Source organism: Calonectris borealis, chromosome 1 (assembly GCF_964195595.1).
Source record: "Calonectris borealis chromosome 1, bCalBor7.hap1.2, whole genome shotgun sequence".
Taxonomy (NCBI): domain Eukaryota; kingdom Metazoa; phylum Chordata; class Aves; order Procellariiformes; family Procellariidae; genus Calonectris; species Calonectris borealis.
Window position 1 is genome coordinate 214676707 of NC_134312.1, and position 21238 is coordinate 214697944.

Here is a 21238-nt window from a genome sequence, read left to right on the forward strand (position 1 = left end):
CTGTGATGGTTGAGGAATTCATAATGTCAAAGACATCAGCAGGTCCTAGCAAGCAAAGTTCCCTGCAACAAAAATGTTTAGGATTTTGGACGTTTTGGTCAGGAAGAAGATCCTTCCTGATTCCAAATCAAGTTGTTATTCTGACCAAAGACATCTGCACAAGACATAGTCATCAATGAAATAAATTGTTGGGTTTTTTTGTTAAAATAAACAGAACTAAACAAAACCCCATTCTATTCCATCAGCTACAACCAATACTAGATGCTTGTATTCCACTCAACCACTCTTCACCACAAAGCCCTGAAACTATAGAGTAAATCTAACCAACTGCGGTGTGATCTGGTAAAGAGTCTGAACTTTGCATGTGACACTGGGAGCAGGCAGCATAAAGGTAATTAGTGTTTTCATAAAGACAGTGTGAGAATTAAGAGGTGAGAAAGGCAGCTGCAATCTTAGCAAGCCCGTATAGAATTTAACAGATCTCCAAAAGAACCACCATGAACGGGCCAAGTTAAGGCATGTGTTGCCCAAAGATACATCATTTCTATGTAAGGTTGCTGACTGAAAATAAGATCAGCATCTACCCATAGCAACCATTTTCCCACATTGATAAGACATTGGGCTGAATGGCAAGAGTGAAGCTTTTTAGCTTAAGCTTCCTACCACTGTGCACTGTATGTCTTAGATAGGACTTCTATGAATACATTTCTTCCACAACTCCCCAGCTTTTTATTTTTCAGTTCCTATTCACTTATGTAAATTACACCGCTTTTCATTGAACTGGGAGTATACCAGTTAACTCTCTGAAACAGTCATCTGCCCTTCTTTCAATTGTTTTACAAAGATGTACAACCCCTGCATATGTCATCAGTAAAGATTACCTTTTCTGATGATGGGCTATTGACATAAAGTGTTCCACATGGTTGGACTAAATCCCAACTATTAGAAGACCTGTTAAAACTGTCTTGGTACACCTTACAGAAAGCCTGTTCTGTCAAAGTTGCACTTGACAAATGGAAGTGGGTATTAATATAATGGTTGGATAAACAATGTTCATCTATTATGTGGTGAGTAATTTCCTAAAGTATACTACAGTTTGGGTTCTTTTTAAAATTTTAAATACAAATGTTCATTACCTGAAAGCTGCAGGGAAACTCAAGATCAGAATATTAAAATTAAATATTTATTTACTCAACCAGCTCTCTAACAGATTCATGCAACAAAACCTCTCCTCCATGAAAGATGCTGTTCATAATGCTCAGAAGCATTAAAATTTTTTTAAACCTTTAGTCCTTTGTTTGTAGAATCATGAATTAAGCACAACTTTATTCACTGTATTGATACCAGTTAAATAAGATCATAGTTCCCTGATTTACTTCTCTTCAGACAAGGTAATTATATTGATTATTATCAGTCCCTGGAGATATTTCCAGTTTACGAATTAAAATTTACCAATTTTAATACCAATTTTAATACCAATACCATTACAGATTACATTACCATTTGATTTCAGAAATCTCCTTTAGCTAGTTCTCTTAGGTCTCTTGCTTGTAAGTCATCTGATTGTGTTGAAAATGTTTATGCTCTTTTCTCAGAATTGAGAACCTTTCTTTTTTATCCTTCAAATATCTAACTTTTCCTTCCTATTCTGTCACAAATAATAACCAAAAATATCTGTTGAACATTTCTGTCTTCTTTGTATTGTTTATGACATATTTTTCAACAACATCTTCTCTTCTACCTCATCTTCCTTTCAGACAAAGGTGCCATCTTTTGACAGATACTGGTAGAAAAAAAAAATACATTAATTTACACAACAAAAAAAAATTTAAGAGTGCATAAATGAAAATAAGAACAGGACAAAAATGATGGTAAGAATGACCTGTTTTTCTTTGAAGTACCTGAAATTTGTGGTCATCAAAGAGCTGGCGGTATAGTGTATTCGCTGTCATATGAGAACAAAGTAATATATTAACATAATTTTAGCTACTTTGCACATTCTGTATATTAAATTTTCCATTAATAGTTTCATAGTATTACAGTCCAGAAAGAACCATTAGATTATCTTGCCTCTTTTGATGCTGTAAAGTGTACATTTCAACAAGAACATTACACTGAGAACAGTATTATTTATTTTTTATTTATATTCCTGCTTGTTTTTTTCTTTTTTTTTTTTAGCTAAATAAGAAAGTAGTCTCCATGCCTGAACGTACCATGCTAAGTAAACAGCAAAGATGCTAGCTCAACCATTGAACCCCTGATCAGCTCTACTACTTAATTGTTAGCTCTCTCTGGCACAGAGATGCCTGCCAGCCTGTCCAAGACAATACTAAGACATTATTCATGGAATAAGATGCACTAACAACCATTTCCAAAAGCAACCTGGGAAAAAAACACGAAATAAACCTGCACTAAATTTGTCTCCCTTCATCCTATCAAGTTTTCCTTTGTACTTTCAAACATCCCAAGGTCATCCTGGCACACCTCATAGCATCATGAGTTCATAGGACAATTCAGGTTGGAATTATCTTCAGGCCATCTAGTCCAGTCTCCTCCTCAGAGCACAAAATGCATGGCCCCAGATTCATGTTATGAAAATCCTACCCATATGGGCTCCAGCAGCACTCTCAGATTATTTCAAACACTTTGAACAATCCTACAAAAAGTGCTCAGAGGAGATCCAGGGCCAAATGTTATGTACTATGGATGTGGCTAGTCTATGCAGCAGGTCTTATGGCTGAAAGTCACTGCCTTAAACAATATAATAGTGTAAAAGTATCCTATACTTTTATATATATATTGATCGGATAAGACAGCTGTTTTAAGATTTTTTCATCATTGATTTTGAGAAAAAAAAATAGTTTTCTAACTGGGAAGGTCAAAATTCCCATATTAGGTAAGATCACTGTATAATTTTTGCATGTATTTTTTCTAAGTTGCGCTTATATGTATTTCTGTCTCTATCATAATCAGATTTCCTATCTCTTACTAGATATAATGTACCTCTCACTTGTAATATCTATCCCAGCATTTTGCACACACAGGGCCAATTAATGCAGCAGAAATACCCAGAGAGGCCATGTCAATATATAGGCAGGCCAGATAGGAGCTCACCATATTTCTATTTTTCTAACATACAGCCATAATTTATTTTGAAAGCAAATTCTTTTTTATGAATTGCACACTGCATGAAAAGTTCAGCTGAGTCTAAATCCTGTCCTCAGAGAACAATCTGAGCAGCCAATCTGTGCAATGAAGAATGCTTCATGAATTCATACCCAGGGGCTGTAGAGGGAAAACAGATATGGCTATGTCCATAACTTCAGTCTCATGAGGGAATAGATAGTGGATCAAAGAGATGCGGATGCAGAAAATCTCTGTGTACACAGCTGACACTTCCCATCACCTGCAATGATCTGGACCGTGAAATATAGGAAACTCTCTGTACCAGTTCCCATGTGCAGGTTGTAATGCAAATTGCTATTTATATATCTGCATGTCTACAGCAAGCTTCTTTTTCTGCTTTAAATAAGCAACTAAATAAATATATATGTATGTGGAACTAGCCAGTCCCACCTAAAATTATATAAAGTGGAATATATGTAAAGCTAGGAAATTTCTAGATTGACTGAATATTCTTTGGTGCTTTCTTTACTAAAACCTCCCTGAGTACATGTCATACAAATGCACCAAAATTCTAAACAGAGAATATGTGTGTGTATACTGCCTATATATTGTATTGCATTATATTTATAGGTAACATTGTGTTTCTGTATATATCAGTGCATGCACATAGTAATTGTTTTAAAGGTATGTTTCAGGTAGTTGGAATTAATGTGTATTTCCCTAGAGTTTTTTATATTAACTTTTTATATGGTGTAGTTTAAGCGTACGTCTAGACATCAGATTGAAACACACAGTTCTGAACTCTGAATGGATTGTTTTATCAGGGATCAGGGAGCAGCATAAAGCCATACAAATATTAACCTGGGTGTTGCTAGACAGCTAGCCCTAGGACCAGACAAGGAACAACCACATTAATGTGCTGCTGTATGTGCCAACGAGCTCCGGCCTTTGAGTCATACTTAACACCCAAGGTGTAGTATCCCACTGGCATGGCTGTGCTGCCACTGGTTCTGGAGCTGGCCTACACTTTGCCGTGTGTGCTTTAAAACTCATATCACAAATATTGTGCCATATTTACCGAGGGCTACCTTATGCCTTTAGTCACAGTCTAGAGAAAAAGGTGACGTTAAGCTGCTTTATCCCAAGAGTAACATCAAATGATACTGCAACTTAGAAGGACAAATCATCTCGACATCAGCATTCTGGTTGACAGAAACTGGAGAAGAATTATCATGTGAAAGTACAACCCTCCCTTCCAACCAGCCATCCATACTGACCAACCCAGGGGAGATGGTGCCACAGACTTTTTTCTTTCCCACTTCCCTGCAAAGGAGGGTTCAGAGTTTGCTTTTTGCTGTAGTTAGAGCCATAATCAAAGAAACACTACCATGCAGAAGCATTGGGGAAGTTATAGTTAAACCTGCGTGACTGACAGGTTTTGTATTTCTGACATGCATGAAATGTAAGATGTTTTGTGCAATTTTCTTCCAAGAGACTAGGGAAGGCAGTTTTATTTATTAAACAGGGAGCAAATGTTCCATGTATCAGAAAGCAACAAGGCTGTAACTGTTTTCAGAAGTTCTTAATAGTTCCAATATATGCTCATGTTCTGTATTTATAGAAAAAAAACTTGGTTGCTTGGCCATTATCTAATTGTCCTTTTGTGTACCTCTGCATTGATTTGTCCCAGTTATAATCTCAGGACAGTGGATGCCAGGACATTTTCTAAATGGGTCTTTTGTTCTTTGAATTCATTGCCTGCCTCTTATCAGCATCTGATAGAAGGCTGAGAAAAAAAGAGGCTGTTGTTTTCCCTTGTTGTTAATTATTTAACATTTATGGCATTTAATTTGCACATCTTCTGCGAACAATATTCTGTGGATGTCTGTTGTATTAATGATGTCCATTTCTCTTATAGGAAAACTTTGACATGTTTTACATGATTCTATAAAACATACAATACTGAACAGTAAATAGGCTCCACAGGAAAAGATTTGTTAGTGAGTCCCTGTCCAATTAGGTAAAAATCAGGAAAAAAACCCAATTAATATTGAATACAGAAAAATAATTTGGATCAATCTTGCAAGGATTAGAGGCTCTTATTCACTGTAGGTCTTGCACATGGTCATTTATGCTTTGTAATACTTTGCATTAAATCTATGCTATGTAGTCATTATGGATCTAATACAACTTCTGTTAAAACTCATTAAAATGTTGCTCATGAACCAAACTACTAAAAAAATCTGTTCATAGAGGATACAACAGATTCATATTAAATTAGATAATTCAGTCCAATATAAAATTAACCAAATGAAATTGATAAAAATAAAGCTCCCAATTTTCTTCTGGTGTTTTAAAAAGGCTAAATTCTCATTCACTTTTTTAACCAGCTGTGAACTGTCCACTTAAGCAATCTAGTCCTGGGTTACAGCAGTAACCCTCTATTCTACTCTTCCATTTGTAGGTCTGGAGGCTCATTAATGCCATCTAAACAAGCTATTCCTCAAGCAAATCCTCCCACCTTGACTCTGCTAATATTTCTTATTATGTCCATCCTGGAAACTCTAAGACAACAATACACAAAAATGCTCTTTATTCTAGTACTCTATAGCAATATTGGAGTTAATTCTTTTTAAAAAAATGTGGTAAGATCCTTAAAGCAATTGGTGAGTAAAGAATTAAAAAAAACCTCATATATTTGAAAACAGAGGAGATGAAAGTTGTTTACAAGCTCTTCTGTGCCTCTGCTTTTGATTTCACAGCAAGGCTGACTGAGAGAGATTGTTGCACTTCACCTGAGCTTTTGTATGGATTTCTGTCAAAGAAACACTATCGAGCAAGCAAAATGTAACTTCCCACATGACTGAACACAGGCTGATGTGTCTGTACATGAAACATATTGAAGGCATGCACCTCAAGACAAAAGTAACTGTGTTTAGTTGTTGCACAGACACTGGCGGAGAGAAAGTTGCTAAAAAAACCCTCATGTATTGGGATCTTTGCACAGGATAATGCTTGCATAAGGAATAAAATCTCTTGAACAGGATGGTCAGCCACTGTCTCGGTGGTGATGAGAGTCTCTGTTGCAAGTGTCTTTGTAATGGTATCTCCAGCAGGGTTGGACAAGACTCCCCAAAACATTGTTCTGCTGAATTCCTATATCCAACTGGCCGAAAGTCCTGTGTGATCATTTCATCACATGCCCAATCCATTGCTGTTGATTATCTTCAACTATCTACCAACCAGCTCCTAATGATCTTAACTATGCACAAGAGACTATCCTGCATGATGATTTATGCATATTTAGAAGTTCCTACTGAGTATTTACAAGTATCTTGTCTATGTACAGGTTGGTTAGCTCTGGAGTAGGCGCACCCTGGGATGGCAGTTTCTTCACCTGGGATATGAATCAACACACTGGAAAGAAACAAAATGGTTGAGGCACAGACATGAGCTACCAAGGGGATTTGTTGTGACTGCCCAAAATTGCCACTAGGAGAGCTCCTGTAACAGTTAGTCACATGTTTTGTGAAGACAGTGTCTCAAGTCGGACCAGTGTTTAAATTGCTCATTGTGCCATCAGTGAGATAACTAACTGGGTTTATGCACAGGCACAGCCCCCATACACAGGTACACCACAATTATAACTATAGGACAAACTTGAATTTCATCCTTATATCCCATTTATAACTTCAATTCCACATCTCTTGCCACACCAAGAGGGATGGTCAAGAGTACTTTTAATGAAAAAGTTTTCACTGAAAAATGACAACTTGTCAAAAGTGTTTGCAAACCCTAGAAATGTAAGTAATTGTTTCTCCTGTTTTGTTCTTATTGTATTTGTCCTACATGCTAGTTTAGGACTAGTGAAAGTCAGTCAAAAAGAGAGTCAGGAGAAGCTGGAATGGATCCATAATGAATTATTATAAGGCTTGTATTCACACTTTATTTTGGCCACAATAATTAGATAAGCAAATTCTGGAGCTGATCCAGGCTAAGTACGCAGTCAGTAATAGGCCATTAAGGTTTGGTTTATTTGTGCATTAGATAAAGTGACTGGACCTTCAAACTAAATCAGAGGACTTTGGCTTCTGAGAAACTCCAGTTATGTGCACATCAGCAGATGTTTAAAGCTAGAGTCAATATTTAAGGAACTGGCATCCATTCCTAACTCAGCACACATATTTTGTTTCACTCACAAGCATATTATTCAGAACTCACTTTTGCACCCTTAAGGTAAAACTGATCCCATTTCCTTACTTACCACATTAGAGGTAAATATATTGAAAGTTGGTGAGTTTTAGAGTCTGCAGATGCAAATGTACGTGCTGGATTCATATAACTGAGCAGACTTTTCTCCCGTGACGTGACCGCTTTTCAGAAAAGGGGTGCTTTGCTGTTAGTCCTTTCTGAACACCCCAAATTACTAGCCACTTGGTAAAAAATATGGCCATGGATTTTCTATATAAATTATAAATCTTAGTGAGACCATCAAAATTAGAGTTGCAAAATTAGGCTATATTGACACAAAGTACAAAGTAAAACCTTCAATTTTTGTGTCTTCATCTTCTTTGTTTTCATTTTGTTCTCTAGTGAGATTTCTAAAATGATCTATGTTCTTCTGGCTCTCTAGAAGTGGTAATAACACATGGAGATTTGAGAAGTTCATTCCAGAGAACAGATATTAAGCTGCATTTAGTTTTTTTTCTGTTTCATTTCATTCACACGTGCATGACCTGAAGACAGTTTAATATCGAAGTAAACTCTACTGCAATAAACCAGTTTATGTTCAGTATAGGGATTCACTGATTTTGTTTGGCTCTTAGTGTCCAAATCATTTTTCTGTTCCTTTTGCTTGATAGTCCACCTCTCTATTTTGTATATGAAGTGTGTGTCATTCACCTTTCAAAATCTTTTTTTGCTACATTAAAAGCAAAAATGTTTTTTATGTTCTGATTTTCCAAACAATTACTCCCACAGGCATTAAGACTGGTAGAACAGTAGTAAGACAGCTGAAATGCTCTGGATAATTCATGCGTGGACTGAGACAGATCTTGGTCATAACACTGTGAATGAGACCCCTAGCACATTGTGCTGCATGCACAACTGTCATGCCATGGAGCAAAGTGAAGGCCCGTATGAAGATCCTAAACATGGTTTTCTTTCATGGAGCCTGACTGCATTTTGCTTTGTGTTGCAAGATTCAAGTTGAATGAGAAAGGCAGAGTATATGTGAGGGTTTATGTAACCTATTAGTCATTACAACTAACATAAGAAATATGGATGTGTGGTTCCTCTGCAGTATTAAGACTCCCTGCATGTGCACAGGTAAATTGTCCCATGCCAAACCCTGGTCTGAATCTAAGTGAGGCTCTGGCAGCCAGCTCTGGGGCACCCCAACATGGTGCAGTAGTCATCCCTGGAGACTAACACCTCACTCTCTGATATCTATCTCCCCTGGCTACGTTAGCAACCAGACTCATGCACTTTGAGGAGGTCAAATGTGGCTAAATGTGGCAGTTCTATCTACTCTATCTACACTGGTCAATATAACCTTCTCCTTTAGTCAAGAAGGAGAGGAAGGCATTTGTAGTGTCCAATTCCTGCAACATATCTTAGAGGTCTACCACAGAAAACAGCAAGCTGTCTTGACCTAGATGATCAGCGATATGAGATAGCCTCTTCTTAAAAGTCTTTAGGTGCTTAAATGAACTTCACATGTCATGAAGGTCTCTTAGTTGCAGTGGCTGAGGTCAATGAAAAACTATATCAAAACTAAAGCTTAACGTTTTAGTTGTAGAAACACAGACTTCCCATTTCTACCTAAGCATCTAAACCAGACAGCCCCCTCACAGTTGAAAGAGTGTTTTAAAATTTATTTGCAAGTGCTTTTTCACTATTTTGAAGCATCCCAGCACCAAGTGCAAAATGGCAATTCAAACAGTGCGCTGTGTGTTATAAACAGCCCTGCCCTACATATAGCAAGTCACTTCCATTCGTGAAGGAACAAAACTTTATATTCACTACATTAAAGCCTACGTTGATTTACAGCACTCTTTGATCAGATGATCAAAACCCACTTTAACGTTGCTCACAGAACAACCTTACTCCTCGCACATGTATCATTCATAGCTGGCACAGATACTGAGCATCTCAGTGCTTGCTAGAGCTGTGTGTCAGCCTTTGGCATCGAGGATCATAGCTTTGGTTCAAGTGCTTGCTGTCTGAAGTAAACAACGATAAAGATAAAATGAGTTTTCTTGAGACTGATTGTGCCAGCTTGGCCTGGGCATGAGGATTGTGTTTTTTCCTCTTGGTGCTAAGTGAAAGAGAAATTAAGCTGAGCCCTAGAAGACAGGTACGTAGGGCTCATTGAAATTACAGGCTGGCTGCTGGATTAGCAGAGGTAGACATGGGAGCTTAACTATCACATTTTTTATTGCACAGAAGAGGAGCAATTAAAACATAAGAGAAAGCAGGATGGCATAAACCAGGGAAGATTAGAATATTGTAAAGTAAAAGGATTTAAATTGGGATTGGTTTTAAACAAATCCAGTGTGTTAAATTTCAGGCATGGAAACAGCTGCTGCTGTTCGTAGGGAATTCAGGAAGACTGTTTAGGTGTAGTAAGTCTTAAAATACAGTTGTGTTTTTTTCTTTCTTTCTTTCTTTCTTTCTTTCTTTAATTTCACTTGAAATAATACACTGACCACATGTGGTTTGTGGAAGTTCAGTTGTTTGATGCGAACTGCTTCATGTGACACTATTTAGGTGAAGGCTATTAGGTCAGTTTTATGGGATTTCGCTAAGGTGGGAATAAGTTCAGCCATTCCAGAAGGACACCAACCTTTTGAGGAATGAAAGCTTGTGTTGCCTTTAGGTCCTGACCAAATTCTGGATGTGAGACCTGTTTGCCTGGCAAAAGCAAACTTTCTCAAGCTTAAATAATATGTGGAGTTAAATCCAGTTGATAGCAGGAGTCTGGAAAAAAATTGAAGGGCAGAGCAGCAATGTCTGAGGGTCATGGAAAGAGAGTAGGGATGCAGTACCCTTGTGCCCTGAGGAGGGTGGCTACATGTGCAACAGCAAGGGACATGCACTGTTGACAGATGAACAAAACTGCCTACCAGCAATGAAAATCCCACCTTTTATGCACATAGGCTTTAAATTGAGATTGTGTCCTGAAAAAGAACGCTAGCTTGTGAATTGACATGGTCAGGTTAGGGAAGCCTGGTGGGTTATTGGGCGCTGGATGAGCATTACATCAGTAGAAACAGCTTGAGCATGTACTTCGAGTTCACCCTGGTCTCATGATACTGCTCTGCCAATGACAGAGGTTTGAGCTAATGTGTTTTATCCCACAAAACAGAAGTCTAGTAGTATGCACAAGTTCAGCTACCATGATTTAGCTGATGGAGGTAGTTAATACGCTGTAGTTCAGTCTTGTCTCTGCGTTCTCTAAATACAGAGTCAGTGAGGGGTCTGTTTTTGTGCAATGCTTCTATGGTACCCAGATTTATTGTTGTATCTCAATTATTGTGCATGGTTTATCCAGAATTTTCTTGAAGTCATATCTGTCATACTGCAAGCAATACCTGTACCTGGGTCTGGGGCACAAAGGCTGCAAGTCTGGATGGGAACCTTCTCCTCAAGTGTAGCCTCCACATGCGCTCCTCTGCCAGATGGAGGAGCTTAGCACTTGTTGCCACCTCCACCTATCCCACCTCTCTTTGTGACGGTCACACCAGGAAGATACAATTATCCATTGTCTTTCCTTGGAGGACTCAATTTTTTCCAGCCAGAAGAGAAGATGGCAGCCTGAATTTAGGCTTAAGTAGAGACTTCAGGTGCTAGTCCCCAGGGTGGTCTGGACTATTGAACTATTTGAAAATTGTTATTGATATGATTCTATAGTATTAGAAGATAATAAATGTAATACTTATAATAAACCTAGAATTATAAAGAGAAAATAAATAGGAATAAAAGGATATTCAACAAGCATAATGAAACAATAGCAGATGCAGAATTTAACATAAAAGGATTATTAGAGATATTGCAAATTTTTGAAGCTGCTATTAGATATCCATTTTAAGTTGTTGCCTTTTACCTCCTCCAACATCCTAGCGTGTTTTATTTAAATGTTGTGTTTAAATCCCTATCCACGATAAAATGTCGATATTATAAGCACGTAAATATTACAAGCCATGCAAATTTAAAAAACAAAACAAAACAAAACAGAAAATAAAACAACTTGATATCCTTGATATTATCCACTGAGGCTCTCTGACGAATCTCACTGACGAATTGTAATGGAGGTACCTAAATTGTGAATAAATAAAGAAATAAATAGTTATATGCTAAAGGTGTGATGAAAGAAATACGTGCCCATCCAGTCACATCTGTTGTTTCATTTAAGTTACCAACACAAGTGCAGAACATCAGGGAACGGCTGCAAGGGTCCGTTTGTACTTACTTTGTTCTCTCTGTCACAATCTCTGCTTTTCTGGGGGCACCAAGGATGGCTTCCTCCGTGACTGATCGTATGTGCATAACATCCCCAAAGGCCACTGCCAAGAGTTCAGTGGTCCTTGAGGTATTTTAGCTGATTCTTCACATAACTGGCTTGGAGGCATGCAAATGGCTACTTGCACCCACAGTGATGATCTCCCCTGCTTCCAGCTGCGACTGTTCTTTGTGTGCCACATCTTGTTATCGAAAAAGAGGATCTTAATGGAAATGCCTGGATTGCAAAGTTTCTGCTGGAGTGCACACATAGAGCAGACTGGATAGAAATGGATTGCAAAGTACAGATGGAAAATAAGCATTTTAATTAATGCTAACTTTTATGTACTTGGAGGACCCACATGCTTGTAGATGTGATTCTATCCCATTTGGTCATGCAGAAGCTAATTCTGATGAATTCACTAATTTTGCCAAAGAGAATTCATAGCTGCCTCTTTTCACCCTGGTACTTCCTTGCAATTACTGTTGTTTGACAGCTGTTGTTTTCATGCAAATTTCACGATGTAGCGCGTGAGTCTCTGCGAGGTGATAATAACTGTGCAGATCACGCTTAAACAATAGAAATAAGAGCAGACGATACCATCATATTTCTGAGCTGCAATTTGATTTAATGTATTTGCCTACTGTGGCCGTATAAACCTCACAGGCAATACTGCCCATTTCCCTTTGAGATTAACGGTATTCAGTGGATGTAGATGATAGCAAAACTGCCTTACATGTATTAACTACAATTAGCTGGGATACTGAGTAGACGGTATTCTTGCACTTTATTTAGTCATTTTACCCAGACAAAATGATTTTGCAGTGGTTTACGTGCACTTTACAGATGTGTAAAACCCACTATGTAGATGCAAAGGCGTGGACAAGTTGGCTGTGTGCCATGTTATCCACTATTGTATAGCTGGGACGGTTCTCCCAGCCTGCTTTCACTGCAGGACTGCTCCCAGAAGCCCCTCGAGCAGAAAAGAGGAGATACTCAGCTTAACTGATGTGTGTATTAATTCACTGGACAAAATTAATGTACTCTGCTTGTGGAACTGGATCTAACATAAGAATATCCAAGGCAAAACTGTACAAATGTTGTTAACAGTCAATGTCAGAGATACCTCCTACTATTCTACGGCTTTTTCATCATGTTAGATGCACTGTGAAGCCACACTTTACAACTGTTAGCCACATTTAAGTGCTGGAAAGATGCTGATAATAGCAAATGTAAAATGACTCACTCTTAACAAATAAAAGGATATCAGATTTTTGTGTAAGGTATTAGTGCTTACCCAGTTCAATCTTAATAAAATAATAATGCATAGACACTTTGAGATCCTTCAAGGGGAAAGATAACGTATCTTAGTGTTGGGCATAATGTTAGGCAAAGAGTAGACATCAATAGTATTTCATCTATGGATTATTTTGATTTTAATACACAGGAAGCAACAATAGAAGAACAGATATGAAGTCACTGTGGGAGGACTTTCATGTTTATCAGTTGCAATGGGCCATCTTGAAATAACTTAGCTTATTGCAAAGGGTAGAGGTGACTTTTTGTAATGGTAAAGCACCATGGAAAGGAGACAATATTTCAGTTTCATGATTACAGACCCCTTAGTTGTAATGCAATTTGACTTTAGCATTGTAAATTACTTTCTCACTTTGATATATCACTGCTTCTGAACTATAGTTAAAATTCAATCAAGTCGCTGAGAGCAAATCAACATATGACTTCAAGAAATATTAGAGTATTGCCACTAAAAATAATTTGCAGTAAATAAAAGCACTAATTGTTCAGCTGCTTAGCGTTATGTTACACGATCAGGTGTGTCCATAGCTATCACTGTCCATGCACACGCACACATGCACACGCACACGCACGTAGAAAGTTTGCTTTCTTTTATATGGCACTTATCTAATGTGTAGCTTGAGATAGCGTCTTGGATCTGCATTTGATAAGCAGCCAGCCACCCCTTTGCCGTCCAGCTGCCGAGTAGCCTGTGTCTGTTGGTGAAGTCCTGGCTTCCCTTGTCACCCCCAACTCTTGCTGAGCTGAACCGGCACTTTCAGCTTGGTGAATCAGCATAGCTGGCACTGAATTAGTGATTCTTAGTATTTCTGGGTGTTCAACTACACTTTGTGAGGTAATTACTTTTGGAAATGCCAGTTCAGCACAGCCAGGGACAAGCAGAAAAAGAGATGCAGACTTTCCCAGCAGGGACAGCTGGGGCTGCTGATTAAGGATGGATGAATCTGTTTGGGAAAACAAATCTGCCTAAGCCCCAGTTCTGCAAAACTTCCATATTAATTCCTGTGTTTGTGCAAATGTTTGTCTCCCTTCCAGGCAGAGGGCTGCGATATTTTTTGTTTCTTTGCTGTTGCCACCAACCAGTTTTCTTCCAAGGACTATGGTCTGGTGGCAGCAAAATGTTGAATTACTTGTCTGGTCACATCCATGCGGAGTCGTTAATGGTGTTGTTCTCTGATAACATCTTTGGCAACCCCATGCAGCATCTCCTTCAGGAGCAGCAGTAAATGTCATGGCACAGAGAATAATGGTATGCAGCAAACCAACAGAGAGATTTAGAATTTAGCAGCAGCTTATGTTGTTTTCAGTTGCATATCTTTATCAGGGCTGCCATTAGTACCTTTTATCTTAGAAACAATACAGTCGTATATTAGATTTCTGAAACCAGAAGGCTGCCCAGATTACTGGGAGAAGGTGACGTTAGCATTGTAATGAAGAAAAGTAACGAGGAGCAGTGAGGCTGTGATAAAGTCATGCTATATTGTAGGCAAACTTCGCTTAACAAGTACAGTGTATATGGAGTTCAAAATCACGTGTGCAGGGCAGCTTGTCTCCGGTGATGGGAAAGGATACTGTCTATTTGAATCAGGTGGTGACTTCAGATTATTAATACATTTAAGCAACTCTTCCACAGTCCTAGAAAGTCTTAGCTGGACTATACATCTGTCATTTTCCCTCTGAATAAGCCAATAACAAACCAATCAGATACTAAGAAATCTATTGTTTGGAAAAAAAAAAAAACCAACCACAAAAAAAACCAAACCACAAATACAAACAACCCCCAAAACCTAGTTGCTGTTAGTGAAGACTGTCTTGGTACAGATCACTGAGATAATAGATTGTTGGGTCATATGAAAATCTCCAAAGCCTATTGCCGAAAATCTGGAGATACCTCGCTCACCATCTTGTTCAGTATTTGGAAATTCATGTGCTGTCCATCACGCTGATTCCTCGCTAGTATGGGACTGGTATGTTAATGTATATGCTTATTTCTGGTATTGCTCACCAATAGTCTCACAGCTTATGAAGCACTTTCATATCACAGTAGGTCTAAAAGGTGATTACAGAACAGAAGGAAAACCGTGAGTCCACGCCAAGCAAGAACAAATACTGTCTCATTAACTGAATGGCACAGCTTGGAATAAATATCTAATGTTGTTATATTTGTAGCGTTGGTATTAATCAAAGACAGTGTAATGGCTTTTATAGTATTGCCTCTGGTTTGAGGGTGCTTAATAATCAGTTATCATGATAAAAAGATTTTTAGTCAATGAGCTTCTCTGTCATCTGGGTTTTCCCATCAACTTTTGCAGATCTGGACCTGCTCAGAGCCCATATAACAATTTTTTGGAGGGATTGTGTAGTCCAGGCAGATTGCAGGTACTGGTGACATGGCTTCTGGAGATCTCACTAGAAGTTAGTGCCTTTGGAAATTAAATTAAGCAAAACCAAAGCAAAGAAAATTATCTCAATGTGCAGAATTATGCTGACCTAGAGCCCCGAGTGAAAGAAGCAGTTCAATTGCCCATCTTAGCGTAAAATCAGAATTATTTCTTTATGTGGAAGGAAGAGTTATCAGCTCCTGCCACAACATTTCCCGTGAACACAGGAGATATCTCTGCTGTTTTTATAAAAGTCTGTTATATGGGCACTAAGAGGAAAGGGCCTGGATTAACTCAGTTAAAGCCAAAGTCAGAGTCTAACCCATTCCAGTAAGTTTGTCAGGAGCTACAGGTGACACTCTCCTCTTTGCCTCCAGTATCTGCTAGTTTATACATGCCTTTTTAAACACAGAAATAATTTTTAGGTGCCATGGTAGCATGCTAGGGCCTTCCCTCTTCCCTCCAGAGAGCAGGTGAGTGACACTGGAAGTCAGATATACTGAGGAACATGAGGGGCATGGTCCTTCTTTAGAATCATAGAATCATAGAATCATTAAGGTTGGAAAAGACCTCTAAGATCATTGAGTCCAACCGTCAACCCAACACCACCATGCCCACTACACCATGTCCCTAAGCGCCTCATCTACACGTCTTTTAAATACTTCCAGGGATGGGGACTCAACCACTTCCCTGGGCAGCCTCTTCCAAGGCCTGACCACTCTTTCAGTAAAGAAATTTCTCCTAATATCCAATCTAAACCTCCCTTGGTGCAATTTGAGGCCATTTCCTCTCGTTCTATCACTTGTTACTTGGGAGAAGAGACCAACACCCACCTCGCTACAACCTCCTTTCAGGTAGCTGTAGAGCGCGATGAGGTCTCCCCTCAGCTTCCTCTTCTCCAGGCTAAACAGTCCCAGTTCCCTCAACCACTCCTCAGAAGACTTGTGCTCCAGACCCTTCACCAGCTTCATTGCCCTTCTCTGGACATGCTCCAGCACCTCCATGTCCTTCTTGTACTGAGGGGCCCAAAACTGAACACAGTATTCAAGGTGCAGCCTCACCAGTGCCGAGTACAGGGGCACGATCACCTCCCTGCTCCTGCTGGCCACACTATTTCTGATACAGGCCAGGATGCTGTTGGCCTTCTTGGCCACCTGGGCACACTGCTGGCTCATATTCAGCCGGCTGTCAACCAGCACCCCCAAGTCACAAGGGAAGAGGGGAGGAGTTTGCAGCTGCCTCCTCCTCTGCAGGCTTAGTGCTGTAAGTACGTCCAGGACTAAAAATCATTTTACTTGCCTAAATAAAATTGCTTGTCCACCCTCTTCCCTTACTTCTGCTCAGGAGACTCAAGAGTTGTTCAGTCTTTGCAGCATGAGACATGCACCAGGCTCTTAGGGTGAGAGCTCCTCTCCCCAAACCCTCAGGAGAGTGGCTTGATTCATATTTCCAAGCCCTTCTCTTTGTGTGCAGAGGAATGTCTTGCCAATAACCTCTGCAGCACTGATATTAGGAAAGAAGGGCAGAGGGGGCCATTTAGAGAATGGGGTTAGAATAGCATCTTTCCCCCAAACCCTTGCTGTGCCTGCCGTTTTCCAATGAATTTTCTGCATACCAGGTATCATTGGCCACCTGCCGTCATACTGATGGAGGTAAAGTCACTGCTGATTTCTGCAATAACTAAGCCCTGTGGCAGAAATCCTGCCTGGGTGAACTCAGCCCATGGTATATAAATAGCTGTGGTTAAGAGCAGCACAGAAACTTGGGCTCTTCCTGCAGACTAGAGCCAAAATGAGCCTGACTCAACTAATATCCCAGAGGGACAGGATTAAGAAAGTTTTTTCCGACATAGAAAAGGGAATATTCTAAAACCAAGCCGAAATAAAACAAAAAACCCCAACCAAATACGTGGGAATGCTGCAGGAAAAGAAGTCGGTGCTGCAGGGGCTGGATGGAGCGGAGCAAAGCATGAGAGAAGTGAAGTATTTGTCACTAGGGGGCAACGTGGCATCAGATAAGTGGATGGGTGCTCCCCTGGAAGACAGTGAAATATGGGGACAAGAGCATGCCACCATATGGAGGAGAGGCTTAAAAATAACAAGGCAGCCTGGTGAAGCACAGCAGAATGAGAAATTGAGTTTTTACTGCCCTTAGTCATCATATTGACTGTCTGGCTGAGCCAGAGAGGGGAGTGGGAGTTGAAAAGGAGAATGTAGCTGCTGTGGTTCGATCAGCGATGCCTACTACAATATAGTCAGACACAAGCTCTTCCTGAATGAAGGAGACCTGATAAAATCATATTCATGATCAAGGTGCAGAAAGAGGAAAAAAAAAATATAATATACTGGCTGTCTGAGTTTCAAACCAACCTCTGGATTTGTGACATCTGTAGCTTATATCAGAAATGCTGTTAGTCTCTCACAAAACAAGTCTAGAAGTTCTCAGTCCATAAATTTTGAGTTGATTCAAATCTCAGCACAATACACATAGAAAAGTTACCCCTTAAATCACTCCATGTCTGTGTAAGTGTGACAAAAAGAAGGGGAGAAACAACATTTCTGTAACTTCTGATATATATTTTGTTAACAGATCCCAATATTAAACTACTGAATTGATGAAATAACACTGTTTTAAAACCTGTTTAAATAAGCTTTTAAATTTGGACCCCATATTTGACCAACTGATTGTAGAAGGGATGAAAGATGAATCTGGGATAACAGACTGCTGAGAGTTAGAATTAAAACAGCGTTTAAAAGCTTCTTTACAGAGGAAGCTATTTTTAATCCATCCAGGATGTGAATATGTTGGCCTAAGCTGCTTAGTACACATGGATGGATCCCTGGCCCTATGGCAAAATAACCAAAACGACCTGGTGTCTTCATCCAGAGCAGATTGGCTGGATCTACACCATGGAACATCTTTCTCCTCTGGGCCCTGTGGGATCCTAAGACAAAATAGTTAATTAGTGCGTGAAATTGTTTATGAAATACTTTGAGGATTGTGTTGCAACCTGCCAGAACCGTGTTTTTACATATTTGTGTGGTACAGTTGTGTCCATCTAATAATTTGTTGTGAATGTAAAGAGCAGCCTTATTTTGCACTCTCTCCTCCCAGACCCTCCTCAACTCTTCTCCCACCTGCACTATGTAGGAGCTGCCTCTGGTGCTCGTCTTCCTGCTTTCACTGATCTGATTTAATTTGCTAAGTTTGCAGAATACACACACTTGTTTTGGTGTGTTAATTTTCTGTCAGTTCAGTGAAACAAAAAAACTCATATGGAGACCGCTGGGCACCAGATCTGGCACAAGCACACCAGCAGCAGCTGGTAGGAGCAGGATGGCCCATTCTATGCCATGGGGAGACATTGCACTGTCTCAGTTGTATCACTGGAAATGTGCCCTTATTCCATTTTAAATTAATAAATCATTGATATGTAACCTATATGCACTGAGAAGATCTTGACAATCAGACCTGTCCATTCATTAAAGCTAATTACGGTTTTTGGTATTCAGAATTTGGCAAAAACTGTCGATATTTTTGGGGTGTTCCTCCTTTCTCCTCATTTCAAATTATAATAATTTTGAAAAGTTGAAGTCAGGTAAAAGGAAGTCTGTAGCAAATATCCTGGAGAGACTTTTAAGTGTTCTGCTTTTCCCAGGGAAAAACAAACTTCACCTTCTTGGATTTAGTCAGATCTGCATAGTAAAGCTAAATGCAAAATAGTTGAACATCATTGGAAATAATAGTCAGGTTCTAAAACAAGAATGAGGTGTTCTGCAATAAAACCACTTATAACAGTTATTTCTAAGTGGGAGTGAAGTGAATAGCTAATTGCCATTTCTGAAATGAGCTTTATTTTCTTGTTTACTACACTGCAAACCAAGAATAATTCCACTGTGTTTTACTGTGTTAGTCATGTGAAAGTGATACAACTGAATCAGAATTTGTGCTTCTGCTTTATTACTGGATATGAAGAGTTATGAGTTGAAACAGCAATGTGAATCCTTCTGAACGGACAAAATTGTTTCATTTGGGAGGCCATTCTGGATCCAATAAAATTGTGGTTGGAACTAATTTTCTCCTTATGCTACACGGGACAAAATTGGCCTTATTGCTGTGCATGTATTTACAGCCTTTGGCACAATAGGATTCAATTCTTTTCTGGGATCCAGGTACTTCACTAATACAAATAATTATAGCTGTGGCACGGGAGCTATATTTTGTAGTTGGACGTAATCAAAACCACGAAAGAATTATCATAATTCATAAAATGTACAGTGAAAAGACATCATGAGGCAGCATATCTCACTAACATTAATTCAGTCATACTGGTTGGGACCAAAGGTCCGTCTGTCCAGTGATCTCCCTTTGATGGCAGCAGAGAGCCTAGGGAAGATTGCGGAAACTGGGCAAACATAAATTCTACTTTCTCCTGATACTCTCCCAGGCATTAAATTTCCACAGGGACTATGTGAACCAGAAATGGCTTTTATGTATTTAAGTAACACCCAATTGATTTCATTCCTATGGGCTTGTCCATTCATCCTTTGAATCCGTGAAGAATTTTAGCACTGGTAGTATCTTCTGACAAGGAGTCTCACATCTTCCCTATGTGTTATGTGGAAAAACACCTTCTTTTGTTTGCTTTTATCTCCTCTTTCATTTGATGCCACGTATTTCCTGTACTGGAAAAGACAGTAAATCATCAACCCTATTCACCTTCTTCATGTAAGGGATTTTTATGTACCTACAGAATTGTTTATTTTCCCACACTGAAGAGTTTAGTTAATACTTCATTTTATGGAAGCCTGACTGCAACTGTCCCAGGGAACATCCATATGCAGAAATTAATTCATAAAAGGATAAATTCACCTTGTGTTTCTTTCATTTTAATCTAAAACACAGGAAAAAATACACCAGATTTTTGTGATTTTAAATGTGTTCCAAGTCAATCTTATGAAGTAACCATCATTTGTTTCAGTGCTTCTCACTTGAGAAGAATATAATTTGAACTCTTTGAATACAGTAAGCAGACATGTGTCACTGTGCTGAGCACTTTCTCAAGGATTTGACAGCTTTTTATTTCATGCATCGTTCACCCCTTGCTATAGTAATCACACAAAATAACATTTCATTAATGCAAAGTTAAAAAGCTGATAGGATATTGAGAAATAATATCTGGACCCAGGCATGTTGGTAATGGATTTTGTTGTATTGTGCTACCCCAAGCGATGCTCACACCAATGTGACATCTACTTACTGCAAAATAAATAAGAGGTTGAACTGGAGATTATTTATTAATTTTTTTTACGGCTGGGAACGTGGACTAAAAAAGCCAAGTGAACCCAACTCCAGCGTTGTATAGAAGCTGTAACTTAAAAGGTGTGCATCAAAACAAAGATTATCAGAATATGGACTTTTGCTTTCTTCATACTGGCTATGAAGAGGTACAAGGAGAGACTCCAGTGTGAATCTTTCTGAACAGATAACATTTTCTCTCTCCTAGAGGCAGAGCCAGAAGTATTCCTGACTTCCACAGTGAGTAGGATTTGCTGTGACATGTGTCACTTACATTACTCAAAAAGTGTAAGTAAGCAATGAAAATCAGGATTAATTTAAATTTGCATCACAGGTGGTGTAGAGTATTGACAAAGGGATTTGAATTGCAGTCGGCTGTCAAAATGGCACACTGGTTATACAAACACAAGTGAATTCAGCATCCTATCAGTGTGAGGATGTTTGCTAATGGTGCTGAAATGGTGATGGCCTGCAAATGCCGTTATGGTCATAATACTTATATGCACTAAAAGGCACATTTACATTAAAGGTATAGAGTTGGCAAAAGTAAGCACTTAAGATTTTATAATAAAAAAATATTTATTTAAGGTTGCCTATGCAGCGTCCTGATGTT